Source organism: Orycteropus afer, unplaced genomic scaffold (assembly GCF_000298275.1).
Source record: "Orycteropus afer afer isolate SDZICR_OR568_19922 unplaced genomic scaffold, OryAfe1.0 scaffold00005, whole genome shotgun sequence".
NCBI classification, from domain to species: domain Eukaryota; kingdom Metazoa; phylum Chordata; class Mammalia; order Tubulidentata; family Orycteropodidae; genus Orycteropus; species Orycteropus afer.
The window spans coordinates 26,304,951-26,320,142 of record NW_006921592.1 but is presented as its reverse complement, the minus strand read 5'-3'; the positions used below and the strand labels follow the sequence as shown (position 1 = coordinate 26,320,142).

The 15,192-nt window shown below is 42.0% G+C and overlaps 1 protein-coding gene across 1 annotated transcript in view; it reads left to right on the top strand.

The window, feature by feature from the left end:
• Window positions 1-15,192, top strand: part of PTCH1 (patched 1) — a 65,264-nt gene that overhangs the window by 2,590 nt on the left and 47,482 nt on the right. The window lies entirely within an intron of this gene.

Genomic DNA, 15,192 nt, shown 5'->3' with positions numbered 1-15,192 from the left:
GCGGGCCTGCGGAGGCGGCCGCGTGTGTGGTCCTGTTTTTGGACAGCTTTCAACTCTGGGGGAAAAAAACATTTGTCTCGAGGTACAAAAAAAAGGGGGGGGGGCGGGAGGAGTTGAAAAAAATAGTAAAGCACAGACTGGAACGCATGTTTGCAAAAGTAGATTAATGTTTCCTTGCGGGTGGGGGCTTTTTAATGGAATTATTCTGGAGGAAGGCTCCGTTTTGCAGGCAGAAAGAAGAAAATGTGTTTTAAGAACGCCTGTTTGGAGAGAGGGGCCACGGAAGGTCTCCAAATTCTGCTAGTCTTTTATACACATTCCATAATTTGGGGTTTTTTGAGGCCCCCCCGCACGCCTCTTTTAAACAGTTGTAAACTTAAAATAGACTTAAAAAAAAAAAAATTGTCCAGAAGATGGAAACATTTTACATTCTTTTGGTAATACAGCTTTTTTTTTGAAGTTGGTTGTTTCTTAATTATCTTTTTGGAAAGTAAGGAGTGCTGCTATTTGAAAACATTTTAACCCCTAAACACTGCCATAGGCAGCTTTGTAGTTACCAGGGGTGGAGGTGGGAGGAGAGCATGGGGGTAATTATGTAGATATTCTTAACCAAAATATCTGGAGCTTTTCTAGTGAAAGCTACTTGAGAGAATTTAGAAGCTGAAGAATTATATGGATAATTTAATTGCTAAAGTGATTCATTTCAAGGTGCTACTGGCAACCTAACTTGGAGAGTATTTTGTTAATCTTACTTTGTTTATAAAGGCTCAGTTTGCAGTGTTTTGCAAAACTATGGCAGTCTTTAATTGAGAAGTGACAATTAAAATAATAGTACAAATAATTAAGACCAGAAAACATTCCTGCCTTAAGTAGCCTGGTAATTAATACAAGAGTGTTCTTTGAATTGAATCCATGGCATAATTTACCTCAGTTCAGCACTTAGATGTCATTGGTAGATAAAAGAAAAGTTTTATTGAGCACCTATTATATCACTTAGGAGCTCTGGTAGCCTAGTGCCTAAGGCACTTGACTGCTAACCTGAAGGCACTCAAACTCACCGGCCACTCTTACAGCCACTCTTGGAAGGAAGGTTGGGCAATCTACTTCTGTAGTGATACCGCCTCAGACACCCAATGAGTTGGGTCAGACTGCACAGCACGTAACAACAACATTATATCACTTAGGTTTCTGGGTGGTGCAAGCTGTTTGCAAATGACTGCTAATCTAAAGGTTGGCAGTTCCAACCCACCCAGCAGCTTAAGGAAAGAAAGGCCTGGCAAACTGCTTTCATAAAGATTACAACCAAGCCAGGAAAACCCTATGAAGCAGTTCTACTCTGTAACACATGAGTCACAATGGGCAGTAACTTTTTTTTCAGGTCCCTAGCAACAGGTTTGCTGAGCACCTATCATGCTGCCAAGCAGCTCTGGTGTTGTAGTGGCTAAGTCATACATAGCTGCTAACCAAAAGGTGGTTTGAACCCACTAGCCGCTCTGCAGAAGAAAAGTGAAAGAGTCTGCTTCTGTAAAGATTTACAGCCTTGGAAACCCAATGGAGATTGCTATGACTTGGAATTGACTCCATAGCAGTGAGTTTGTTTTTGATCTTATTTTAATGATGTCCTAGCACTGTGCTAGGCACTCTAAGGAACTCTGAAGTGTGTGAGACACACCCAGCCCTCGGTGGTGGTGGTGGGGGGGCACTGGAGGAAGAGAATGTGGATCATTCATGCCAATAAAACACTAGAGTTGAATGGACTAAATTTGTGTTCAGTTAAAACAGGCTGTGGAAGTGAAATGAAAAAGAAAAAAAAAAAGCACTTCCTAGAGATGGTAAGGGAGCTCTGGTGGCATAGTGCCTAAGCATTTGACTGCTAACCAGAAGGCTGGCAGTTCAAACCCACAAGCCACTCCTCTGAAGGAAGGATGGGCAATCTACTTCTGTAGTAGTGTCAACAGTAAGATTTCTAATGCCTTAGAAACCCAAGGTGGGGTTGCTATGAGTCCATCCGACTCAACGGCAGTGAGCTTGGTTTGGTAGAGGTGGTAAAGCACATTTGGGAGACCTGGTGAGAGAGGGGAAGAAGGCAGTTTTTATAGGCAACCGCACGCACAGCAGCAGGGGCTTAGAACCGGAAGAGTGAAACAGTGGTGGTGGCTGCTGGAGGGTAGCGTGAGACCCAGCGTGGAGTAGGGAATAGGGCTCTGTTGGTCAGCTGTGGCCTGGACAATTTGGCAATGGTATGATTGGCTAAACTATACGGTACTCCTGTGGGTTTTATAATGGAGCAGTGGATGAGCAGAGGGAGCTTGCTGCTTAGGCCTTATGTTCACTTCCCTTCGCTTGGGCCAACAAATCCTTGTCAGTCTTACATAGTGACAACAGGAAAGTTTTTTGTTGCTGTTCTGAGCAAAAATTATCCACTGACTCTCTTTTAAAGAGAGGTAATGTGATTTATTTTCATAACATTGCATATTTCTGGAAACAACTAGAAATACTCATTTTCAGTCCTGAAAGGAAGTGAAGCATGCTTCATTGCAGACCTGTGATGCTCTAGTTGGCTTAGTGAGAGAGAGTTAGAGGAAAGAATTCTTCAGTGGACAGGATGAGGAACACACCTGAGACTGATCCCCGCTCTGCCTACTTTGGCCTCTGAGCTGGAATTTTCTCATTTCTGCATTGACATTCTTAATGTGAGTCACTGGTTCTTGGATCAAATATTATTTACTTAATATCATCACTTGTTCAACAACTACCATGTACCAGGCATTTATTATATATTATCACTTGTAACTGAGTAAAGTAAAAAAAACAAACACACTGCCATCAAGTCATTTCTGACTCATAGTGACCCTTTCTTGGGTTTCCAAGGCAGTATCTCTACAGAAGTAGATTGCCCAATCTTCCTTCTGAGGAGTGGCTGGTGGGTTTGAACCACCAGCCTTCTGGTTAGCAGTCAATTGCCTTAGACACTATGCCACCAGAGTTCCCCTGAGTAAAGCAGCTGTTACTGTATTTTTTCTAACATAATAGTTTGTGTAGGGAGCTCTGTTAGCATAGTGCCTAAGGCACTTGACTGCTAACCAGAAGGCTGGCAGTTCAAACCCACCAGCCACTCCTTTGAAAGAAGATTGGACAATCTACTTCCACAGTGATACCGCCTCGGAACCCAAGGAAGGGTCGCTATGAGTCGGGTCCAACTCAATAGCACATAACTATAACAACAACAATAGTCTGTATAACATTTTTCATAAGTATTAATATTTAAATTTTTTGTCTTATTTTATAAATGAGAAGCTGTTGGTCATTGATTTTTCTGAACTTGCCCATACTGACTGTTAATGACTTAAGTCATTTTGGCCCTTGACTTTGATTTATCTGTCATTCATTCTATGCTAGATTCTTCACCTACAGATGATGCAACACTTTCATAAATGCAAGTAAACCCCAGCAGGAAAGCAATCATACTATTTTATACTTTTAACTTAAATTTAAAGTAGAATTAGCTATGCAGAGTTCTTATTTATGGTAAATGAGCTTATTAGCATCAACAGTAAGTGGTATGAGCATTTGTTTTCAGGAATAAGAATTCCTACTGTCCTAGACTGCAACAGCCTGTTGCAGTTGAGTCAATTCAAACTCATAGAGACCCTGTGGGACAGAGTAGAACTGCCCCATAGAGTTTCCAAGATTGAAGTGTTTATAGAAGCAGATTGCCTTCTCCTATGGAGTGGCTGGTGAATTTGAAATTTTGCTTGCATCTGAGCACTTTAAACACTGTGCCACTAGGGCTTCTCTTACTCTGTAGTAGAGGTCAATGAATTCAAATGAAGTACAACAATGCAACACACTGCCATCAAGTCATTTCCAAACTCATAGAGACCCCTCCTTGGGTTCCAAGCAGTATCATTATGGAAGTTGATTGCCCCACCTTCCTTCCAAGTAGTGACATAGCTCCAAATTGAGGTTAATTTTGTGCTTCACGCTGTTAGATAACATCCTCATCATTATCAGCAAAGAAGTCTTAAATGGTGTTTTCTTAGAGACTATAAACCTCCTGGGCATGAACAACAGTGCTTGCTGCACAAATAAACCAAATGAATAGATTGCATATTTCCCTAAAACAAGAACAACAGAAGAGAGAAAAGAGTAAGGGATTTTGAGGGGAAAGGGATGCTGAGGGACAGCTTGGGAGAACACTGGTTCTTCTGTGATAAAAAATGCAATTAAATACCCAGTTGCCTTTGTGTATATGTGTGTACATAGGCTTTCTGTGCACATCCTCCTCTCAGCCAAAATAGTGTTACCTTTTTAATACAGTCAGCAAATAAAAAGGACTTACTCATTAGGCTGTATCTTTGATTTCATACTTTGCTTCATATGCTGAGGAAATGTGACTTTATAAAGACCTTTGTGCAGACCAATAATCTAGATAAGAGTCTCTGAACATATTTTTTTATTGCACTGATAAGAATTCTTTGATTCTGCTGTTAAAATGTTGATAGGATTATTGCCTTTTAAGAAGTTGTTAATATGTGTCAGATGCCAGCTTGGCTTTAATAGTGATAACATTTGCAAGTGGAAGATGCCAAATGGAGCACATTTGTGAATGGAGTAATTGAGGCTTGGTAAGAGAGTATGTGGAATGATGTAGCATATAAGGACATCTGCTACTAATTAAATACATAGTGGTGGCAGCAAAGTGGGGGAGAGACTGATTTTCATTTAAGAGGAAAATATTTGTTGGGCACATATTCTGAATGCCAGAGAGTTCCAGAGAGATGTTGGTGAAACTACAGTCCCTACCCTCAAGGAACCTCCATCCAGAGGCACATAGACCAGGTAGAACCAGTGCAGCAATGTCAAGATGTCAGAGAAGGCGACCAGAATATCTCAGAAGGAGGAGGTACAGAGACTGGAGAGGTGGATGGGGCCACATTCCGGGCAGAAGGAACAGCAGCATGGGCAAAGGCTCAGAGAATAAGAATGTAGCTTCCAGGAGCCCAGCCAAAGGGTCCCTTTGGTTGAGTCACTGGGTTTTTGATAAGGCTTGGAAGGTCAGCATGGGCCACTTCATGAGGGTCTCCTTGTGTGTAAGATGTTTGGGGACTGTTATCTTTTTGCCATTCTAATTTGCTTCTCTGTCATTCGTTCTAGTTTATCTGGCCTCTGAGGTTCCTGGGTGGCATAAGCAGTTTATACTCTGTTGCTAACAGAAAGATTGGCAGTTTGACCCCACCCAGTGGCACCATGAGATAAAGGTCTGATGATTTGTTTCCATAAAGATTACAGCAAGAAAGCCCTACGGAGCAGTTCTATGAGCAGTTCTACTCCATAACACATGGAGTTGCCCTGAGTTGGAATCAACTCAGTGGCAGTGGGTTTGGTCTTTGGGGCTTATTAGGTCTCTGAGTGCCCTCCCTGGTACCTAAAATGCTTTCACCTGGATTTCACTCTTCTGAGCAGAGAAGTGAAATGCTTTTCTTTAACCCTGCCCATCTCTCTGCTGGCATTTGCCTTTTGTTCTGCAGTTTTATCCTCCTAGCTCCTTTAATAACTAATTCCCTTAATATCTACCCCCACTCCAGTCCTCTCAGACACAAGTTTGTTGTCAAGATTCTCCCATGACAGAATGTTCATTTATCTCTTTAAGGTTTTTGTTTTATTTCTAAAAGCTGGTCCAGCCCCTGGCCTCCTCTTCTTCTGCAAAGGGTAACAGCCTTGAAATGAATCCATATCACTTTTGTGTTTGGTCATTAATATCTGACAAGGCCAGCATCAAGGGAGGAGGATAGAAGTTAATTTTTTTTTTTTTTTTTTTTTAAGAAATAGAAGTGTGTTTGTTTTTTAAATATATGCTCGGTGTTCGTAAGTTTTCTCAAGTTTGTCCCTTGCTGGCATTACGACTTCAGTGTTCTTGATATGAACTCAGGCAGTTCTAGAAGAGAACTGAGCTTTGCCATCCTTTCCATTTAGAGTGTCTCAACTTGAGCACTATTGCTGTTTGGGGCTGGATAATCCCTCATTGTGGGGGCTTTACTATATGCATCATAGGACATTTAGCAGCATCCCTGGCCTCTACCCACTAGATTCCAGTAACACCCTTCCCCTACATCCTTTTGGAATTCTCTGACACTAAGAATGTAACACCACTTCCCCAGATTGTAACAACCAAAAATATCTCGTCATTGCCAAATGATAGGTGGGGGTCAGGTTGGGGTCAGGGAATAGGATAGGGGTGTGGCAAAATCACCCAGTTGAGAACCACTGGTTTAGATGACAAAGAGAATCCCATTGGAAGATCTATCTTGTGCAGATGGAAGGATTTTATTATGATGGAGTCATGGCTGCAAATGCATTACCATAATGTAAAAGAGTTTAATTCTTCCTTCAATAAGCTAACTCTTCCACTCTATCCCCATATTTATCAACTTAAGTAATTTTGCAGAAAGACCTTGCTAGACTTCAAGTGCAGTAGGCTGAAGGTTTTTAGCATAAAGGTGACTTTTTAAAAAAGCATAAACAATAGCACTGGGCTTTTTTCATATTGCAATAATGGTTCCTCTTAGAAGCTGGCATAGCACAGTAGCTCTTTGGTGGTCTTATTCTCTTCCAGTGTTCCTATCACAAGCCACTTTTCTCCAAGACTAAATGGATAGGGAGGGACTGAGGCATGTTAGCCAAAAAGACAGAATAGAATAGGCTCAGCTTTTACTGCCCTTCTCAAGGTTGCTACCTAGTCAGCAAACTAGTCCTGTTTCTGTTCTCTGAGGTTGTGAGTTCCAGTGTATTTCACAAGGACAAAAAGAATGAAATGCAGCTACTTTCTGCTCTCTTATCCATTTTTAAAAATAAAGAATATGGGTAATGGAGAAGGATGTAATAGATTCCAGTAATGGCCAAGTGCACACACGTACAGTCTAGGTGGAAGCAGTTGCGGTGCTGCTTTCATATATGGAGAAAAATGATGGAACAATTAAAACACAACAGTTGTTTTGGAAATCACAAGTAGCCTCAGGTGCCTGCCACCCAGAGCAGCTGACACTGCGAATCCTCTGGATCTCTTTGCTGCCTGCCATTCTCGACCCTTCAACAAGTTGAAAAGCCCAGACATGCAGTGGGGTGTTCCAGATATACATACCGCCACTTGGAGGCTCCAGAAGATGACAGCTTCCAGATGTATGAACTACCCGATCTGTTTGTTTAGATTATGCACCACAGCTGATGCCGAGATTAATGCTGGCTGGACAAGCTATGAGAGATTTGTCTGGTTTCCACAATGCCATGTTTATATTTTATTTGGATTTCTCCTTCAAAGCTGACCTCCCTGTGACCCCCTGGAGCTCTGTCCACTTGGAGCAGGCTGTAACTTGTCTGCCCTTGCCTTCCTTCTCATATAAAGGGGTGGGAGCCCCACAATCCAGCATGGAAGGGGCTGCTTACATGGACATCTCTCATTTCTTCCTTGCCAGCAGTTGCCCACATTTAGTCCCTATGGAGTATTCTGTTCTTTTCTGTCTAGGGGGATGTGTTTGATTTTTACAGGAGAAAGATGTGGCAGTCTGTTTTCATAAAGATTTACAGCCTTGGAAACTCTGGGGCATCTGCTTTGTCCTACAGGGTAGCTATGAGTCAGAATCGACTCAACGGCAGTGGATTTGGGTTTGATTTGCTTTGATTTTTAAAAGATCTTTTCCGCTTTTAAAAGAAATGTGGAAATTAAATTAAAAAATATATATTTTAAAGGAGATCAGGTTTAATCAGACTATTTTGCATGAAGTGTTTTACTTTTAACATGATTTTGACACTTTTTTTGGGAAAAAAGGTGAGGAAATTCCAGCTGTATAGGACATCCCTAAGCAATTGCCATACCTATATGGTTCTGTGATTATAATGCTATTTCCTTGGCCTCCCACTGGCCCCCTGAACATCTTGTCTTTCTTCCATTCTGTCTTTTTTTGATGCTTTTATGCCTCTTCCTCTCCTTCTTCTCCTTCTGTCTCTCTTTCCTCCTGCCCTTTCATATACTCACCTACTCCTAAACTGCCCATATCCTTTCCTCCCAAGTGGATCTCTGGAGTTACTAGTGCGAAATCGGAAATGGTAGTAAGTCCGTTTAGTCACAAACTGACAGGAAGGTGTTAGAAAATTTATTATTTCAAGTCAGCTGTGGGAGATAGTAGATGCGAGCTCCCATTTCCATCCTTGAGGTTCTTATCTTGGTTCAGGTTGCTCCCAAAGACCATACTCTTTGATATGGAGTCTTCTCAGCAAAAGAGATGCTTCCCCTGTTGAAGAGTTATGGCATTATTGTGGATTTTGGAGGTAATTTAAGACTCCACTGATAAGTTCTTTCAATCCATACTAAACCACAAGAGGAGGAAATAAGTCTTGGTCCCCTGAGCTTAAGGGACATTTGGAATATGGGTCCAATGGCATTTCTGAGATGATGAGCCACAACATTCTGACACAGGTACCCTCCTTCAGACTTTCTGTGGCTGGAACTGGTCGAAGCCAATGGGAATATAGAGCTTGGATTCAGACCTGAAGAGACAAGATTCTGGCCAACTGTATGGCCTTAGCTGGTACAGGCACACAGGAATTCTTAGTTGACATCCCAGAGAGCAGAGACCTTTTTTTTTTTTTTTTTGGCTATTCAGAAGGAGAAAAACTCTTTGAGACCTTTCTCAGTGGGAAAAATTCCTTGACTACACAGATATGATCAGGATCATCAAAATATAAACACTTTTATTACATGTTCTTTGCTTCCAAACTCAGAACTTGGATGCTTTATGGTAATACTTACTAGATTTTGTTTTCTCTTAAATGAGATTTAGGGTTTTTGTTTGTTTGTTTGTTTTTACTTTGTGGTTTTGCATGTGTGTGTGTGATGGTGGTGGTCTAGTAAATATGTATATAACAATTTACCATTTCAGCATTCTAAACATGTATGGTTGAGTGACATTAATTTATGTTCATTATGTTGTTCAACCATCACCCTTTATATGCTCAAATTTTTCCATCTAGGTTTTTTTTTCTTCCTTTAAACTGCAATACCTCATTTTTTTATACATGTCTACTTTAACTAGGTTTGACAGAAATAATTAGCATTCCAGAACATTAGAATGTTGCCCTTAAGAAACACACTTGACTATTACAGATTTTTTTAGGAGTTTGATGCACAGAAAAACGCATCCTTTCCTTCCTCCCTTCAAGACTAAGACTTTTTTGTTGTATTTGGGGTTTATAGCATAGTTGGAAAACCAGGTGTCCTGTATTAGGAAAGGTCTATCGTTGGTGGGTAGTTGGGGACCTCCTAATGAATGACAAGTTTGTTGTTGGAGAGATTTATAATGTGAAGGCAGCACCTATTTCTCATCCAAAAAGCCAGGTGTGAGTTGGCCCAAATAGTCCGCACTGCATGTGGGTCCCATAACAACACTGGCCATGAAGGTGAGGCCAAAGAGAAGCAATGCCCATACCCCAGCACCAGCTTTATTTATTATGGCTAGGGTCAGTGAAAAGAAACAGTAGACCTCCCCAATATAGCAACCAAGATAGTTTTCAGTTATTGATGAAACATGTTAAAAGTAAGCAAAAAGAACTGGAAATGAGCTTTGTTAAGTCAATATGCATGATTTTTCCCCCTTAAATCATTGCTTAAGGGCTTCTGGCCCCTAGCTCAGGAATCCTGCCCAAAAATGCCAGATGTATTACACAGTCAAGTATTGCAATGTAAACACTGCTCTGTGCCATGAAGCAGGGTGGTCTATTTAAAAAGAGCAAGAGATTGAGAGAAAAGGAGGGGAATAAGCTTTCTGCTCCACAGTGAACACAGTAGTGGTAGTGTCATTTGTGTTGTTGGCTGCACAGTCAAGATTTGGAACCAGAAAAACCCAGATAAAGTAATGCTTTGGACTGCCAAAGAATAGCAGCTGAAATGGGGATGCCAAACAGAGCAAGATGTGGCTTGGATAATGTTGCTTCACTGGGTCAGATAAGTTTAAAAATGTTGAACTGAATGGATATGGAGGGGGAGTACAGATAGGAAGAAAACCGTTGTTCTCATCTTAACATTTTAACTGTGATCATCACCCATTTCTTCTTCATCTTCTGTTAGTTCTGTTGGAAGGTGATGGGAAGCAAGGCAAAGCAGGGCAGAGCTTTCTTCATGACCTGCTACAGTGTCAGAGAAAGACCACTGTGTTGCTGAACCTTCAGTGCCTAAACCTAAAGTATTACCACCAAGCTGTTCTGGTTTTTTGTAGCTCTGAAGGGTAGCCCCAAGATAGCATGCAAAATGAGTAGCCTTCCCGTTTGCTTTTGGTTTCTAAGTTAAGTCAGGAGTCTAGTAATGGTGATCATTTGGAGGTGAGAAAATAACCGGGCCCTCTAGTTGATCAGGGAGCTCTGGTAGCATAGTGCCTAAGGCACTTGACTGCTTACCAGAAGGCTGGCAGTTCAAACCCACCAGCCACTCCTTGGAAGGAAGGTTGGGCAATCTACTTCCGTAGTGATACTGCCTCGGCAACCCAAAGAGGGGTTGCTATGAGTCGGGTCTGACTCAACGGCACATAACATCAGCTAGTTGATCAAATGTGCTCCACCAAGATGATTGTTTTACAGTGCAATGGGTGATTAAAGGAAATTGGAATTCCTAGACATTATTTGTACTTCTGAATAGTATAATCCTAAACTGTCCTTAAGGAGTCCTGGAGATGCAGTGGTTAAAGCACTCAGCTGCTAACCATAAGGTCAGTGGTTCAAACCCACCAGCTGCTCCACAGAAAGATATGACAGTCTGCTTTTGTAAAAATCACAGCCTTGGAAACTCTATGGAGCAGGTCTACCCTGAGTGGGAATCAACTTGATGGCATTTTTTTTTTTTTTTTTTAATTATCTTTAGACTGGTCATATTCAGGGTTTTGAAAATTCAGTATGAACATATTTTGTGAGTTAAGAGGAAATGAGGTTTCAGTTTGACTGTAGGGAATTGTTAAAATACCTGCAGTAATATCCCAGTTTAAGAAACCTGTTGTATCAAAAAAAAAAAAAGTGGCTTTAAAAAACAGCGATGAAAATAGGAATTTGGAGATTAAAGAAAGTGTAGGCTTCTTGACTCCCTCTCTGTCCCTCCCCCACCACGTATTTTCTTTTTTTGAATTCTTCTCCCATCATCCCCACCCCCATTCCTTGATTTCCTTTGCTTCATTGGGGGAAACCAGAAACCTCTTCACAAAATAAACGTAAACATCCCACAGCCTCTTTTTAAATAGAGGTTTTCTAAAAGAAAATAACAGAAGAATTTTCCCTAGCTAAGAAATTATTTCTTTCCCCTTACCTGATTGCCACACCTCACCCTCACCCCTTGAGGTTCATGCACTGTTGTAATAATCAGTAAAAAATGATAAATATGATACCATCATTTCAGTATACACATATTCCAGGGAAGAAAAGTTGTACTTCTTTAATACCTTGCTTAATTGCAAACAAACCTTGCAATTTGAGAGAATTGGGATTAGGGCTAAATATCTATTAACTGCTCTTTCTAAAGATTTGGGGAATAGGATGAGCCTCCCCCCCCCCTTTTTTTTTAAATAGGTTACAGTTTCACATGGCTCCCAAAAGAAATCTCTCTCCCTTTTTGTTTCCCACACCAATTGATTTATCATTTTGCTTGCAAGCAGATCCAGAATGTTAGGGCAAGAACACACTCACTTTTTTCTCGTAACTTTTTTGTTGCGGACCGAAACCAGTTGACTTGAATAAATTTTTCTGAAACCTGAATGTAGCCAGCAACGTGGAAAAATCTTGCCATTCAGGGCTGTCTGAATGTACATTTCAGCCACACAGTAAGCTGCATTGGTAAGCACTGGACTGCTAAATACAACCATTTTTCGCAGCAGCGAGTTAGACAGGTGATTAGCATAATTAGCACCGAGCAGCTATACATATGGTAATGCTGAGTGTGTAAATGCCAGCTGCGGTGTAAAATTTATGTCAGGGGTCGGCAGGGCTGTGCGAAAGTATTGTGTTCCAGCTGCAGGTCAGGGCCGCCAAAGCTTACCTCCTTTTCTCTTGTTGGTGAATACGCCAAACAGAAGAGAAAGACAGAAATATAACAGATACGGCTTTGATGGAACAGCTCAGTTCTGTGCAAGAGGGGCTGTTCTCTTAACACACACACACATACACTTGCACACACACTCAGGCACACATGCAGAAATCCATTACTTTTCCTATAAATTGTGTTGACTTCATGCAGGGTCCAGTGGGCTGCAGCCAGGATGGTAATTTGGATAGGTGAATGGCCAAATGACTTCCTGGGAGGAAAAATGTCAGTCCCTGAATTTTTATAAGAAGTAAAAGTTCTGCCTTTGTTTTTCATCCCTATCTTCTTACCCGCAAACCATTCCCTACACTACTCTCCTACCCACATTGTTTCCCTTCAAATTAGTGGGGGCGAATAAAACTGCTAGATGGGGTAGAATTTTGCCATTAAAAGAACAGAAACTTCACCATCTTGGAGGTGTTAGCACCGAACAAAATATACAATTTCACCAGTGTGACTCTCTTCTTGAACTGCTTGACTGGTTTTAGAAAAAGGCTAGAAGATTCTCTGTGGTTTTGTCTGTATATATATAGCTAGACTTACTCCCCATTCCCTTCATGCCCAGCCTCTACTGGTAGACCCACAAAATTCTTCATAGATTAAACTAATACTAATAATAATAACATCAACCTCAAGTTTGAGAGGGCTGTCTTGAATGGCTCATGTCCTTTTAAATGTGTGCTGGGGGAATAGTTGCTTTGAAGAGTCACACATTTTGTATCTGCAGTAGTGTTTTCTGCACCCCTGCCACCCCCTCTTTTTGGTTGTCAGCTATAAGGAGTGGTGGTGTTGACAGAATATATAGTTCACACCACACTGACCTCGTGATGAAACTTCCTCACAGCACCAGGGGGTCCTTATGAATCGGCCCCTAATCCAGCTAATCCTGATGGCAACAAAATCATGAAAGTGGCCCCTGGTGACGTGTGTCTCCCAGCACAGATGCAAGGAAGGGAGCAGTGTTGGAGATAAATCAGGCCAGCGTGGGGTTTCGCTGAGGCTAGCAGTCTGTATGTCAAGGTGGGGACACACATTGTCCTCTCCCCCATGCGTGCGCAGGCAGAGGCCAATCAAAAGAGGCCTGGGATAATGGTGAGAAGAATGTTGAGAGCTAAGAGGTGATGTCAGTTCCACAGAAGCTGGGAGAAGGGAACAGGGGTTAATGTTATGCAACAGCCTGATTGCTATCAGAGAGAGCCTTCCACACTAGCAATTGGGGTTTTTGTTGTTGTTGGGTTGTTTTTTTATAGACTTTGTTGTTGTTTTTAGGTGTTGAGTCAATTCTGACACATAGCAACTCCATGCAAAACTGGTTGTAGACTTTAGGAGGCCCCAACTAAGAGCCTGCTAAAAGTAGGCAATATTTAGTACCTGGGTTCTGATGCCTGGTCAAGCCTTGGCCACTTTTCCATCTGCTGAGAGCAAAGACTATCCATGTGTGTGTCCTCCTTCAGCAAAACGATGGGAGATAGGTGTGTATCTGCTTGCTTATAACATCTGAGTGTTCAGGTTAAGTCATGCTAGAACCTGGGGCCCTTTGCAGCCTGCAGAGTATGTGATTTGGGACGTTAGACATTGCCACTCTGCAGGTTGCAGGAAGCTAGAACATCCTTGATGCTGTGGGCTGGGACTTCACTCAGCCTGTTTGAGGTGGGGTTGTCCAAAGCTGTCCATTGACAGAGCAGCTAGTGACTGATGAAGAATGAGTCTCAGACAGATGCAGGGTTGCCTTGGGAGCTGATGGGCCCTATAAGACATATTGGGTGGTGGGCTGGTGACAGGCAGCAAGTCTAGAATAAGCAGAGTGCTGGTCTGACTGCTTGTGTCTGGCAGGTGGGCTAAGTGGAAAGTCATGCAGAGGGAGCTGGTCAGTCCCAGATGGCGCAGAATGTAGCTGGGATGGGTGATGTGCTGCAGGGCAGGCATAGTATAGAGCAGCACATGGGCTCACGCCACATGACCTTCAGCATTCCTCCTCACGCTGTGCTGTGCACAGTGAGTTGAGTGGTCCTCCTCTTGTCAGGTATTTGTGCTTTTCATCTCACTGGGCTCATTTTATGAATGCAGTTTCTTTTTGGGCAATCTGATTTCAGTGTTTTCTCATACCAGGACTCAAGAGCACAATCACACAGGGAGAAAAACAGTCCAGAAGCTTAGGCAGCCATTTACCCATCACAGATAAGGGAGATGGATGGAAGAGTGACTAAAAACTCACAGCCTATGAGTTTTCAGCCAATATCCGAAATCACTGAATCTTCATTCTTTTTACTCCCCTCTCAATTTAGAAAATGTATTGGTACCAATAATTTTGCTCTTGCTCTCTTTTAAGGATATGTACTTTTCCTTCCTCACGATAACCAATCACAACATTGAAAGAAGGACCTGAAGCAGCTGACCAAACCAGATGCTGTATAAAACTAAAACCAAACTCATTGCCATCAAGTCGAATTATGACTCATAACAACCCTATAGGACATAGAACTGCCCCCATATGGTTCCCAAGGCTGTAAATCTTTACAGAAGCAGACTGCCTCATCTTTCTCCTGCAGAGTGGCTGGTGGGTTTGAACTGCTGACTTTTGGTTAGCAGCCAATGCTTTAACCACTGTGCTGCCGGAGTGCCTTTGAAGCAGTTAAGCGGGAAGGGGGTATTCCTGTAGAAACTATTAGATAATTTATTAGATTAATCAAATGCTAAGCTTGATATACACAGATTCCCTTCTCCTAACTGAACTCTAAGTGGGTACTTTTTAGGCTGAAAGGGCCCCATTTGTTTGGACTGATTGACTTTTTGAAGCTTTGAGGGAAATTACTGTCCTGTATAGATGACTTCCTGTTCCTAAGGCTCTGTACTGCGGCCACTCATTCATTTATTCAGTCAACAGTCACAGAGTGTACCCCTAGCCTGGGGCATCTCTGTGTGCCACAGATACAGAATGGGCGGATAGGGACAGTACCTCCCTTAGGGGACTTGAAAATTACTGGAAAAAACTTCCCTTTTCCCTCAGATCATTGTTATGTGGCTTTAAATAAGCTTTTGTAAAAACTTTTTGCATGAATACCATGAACAGTTATTAAGTT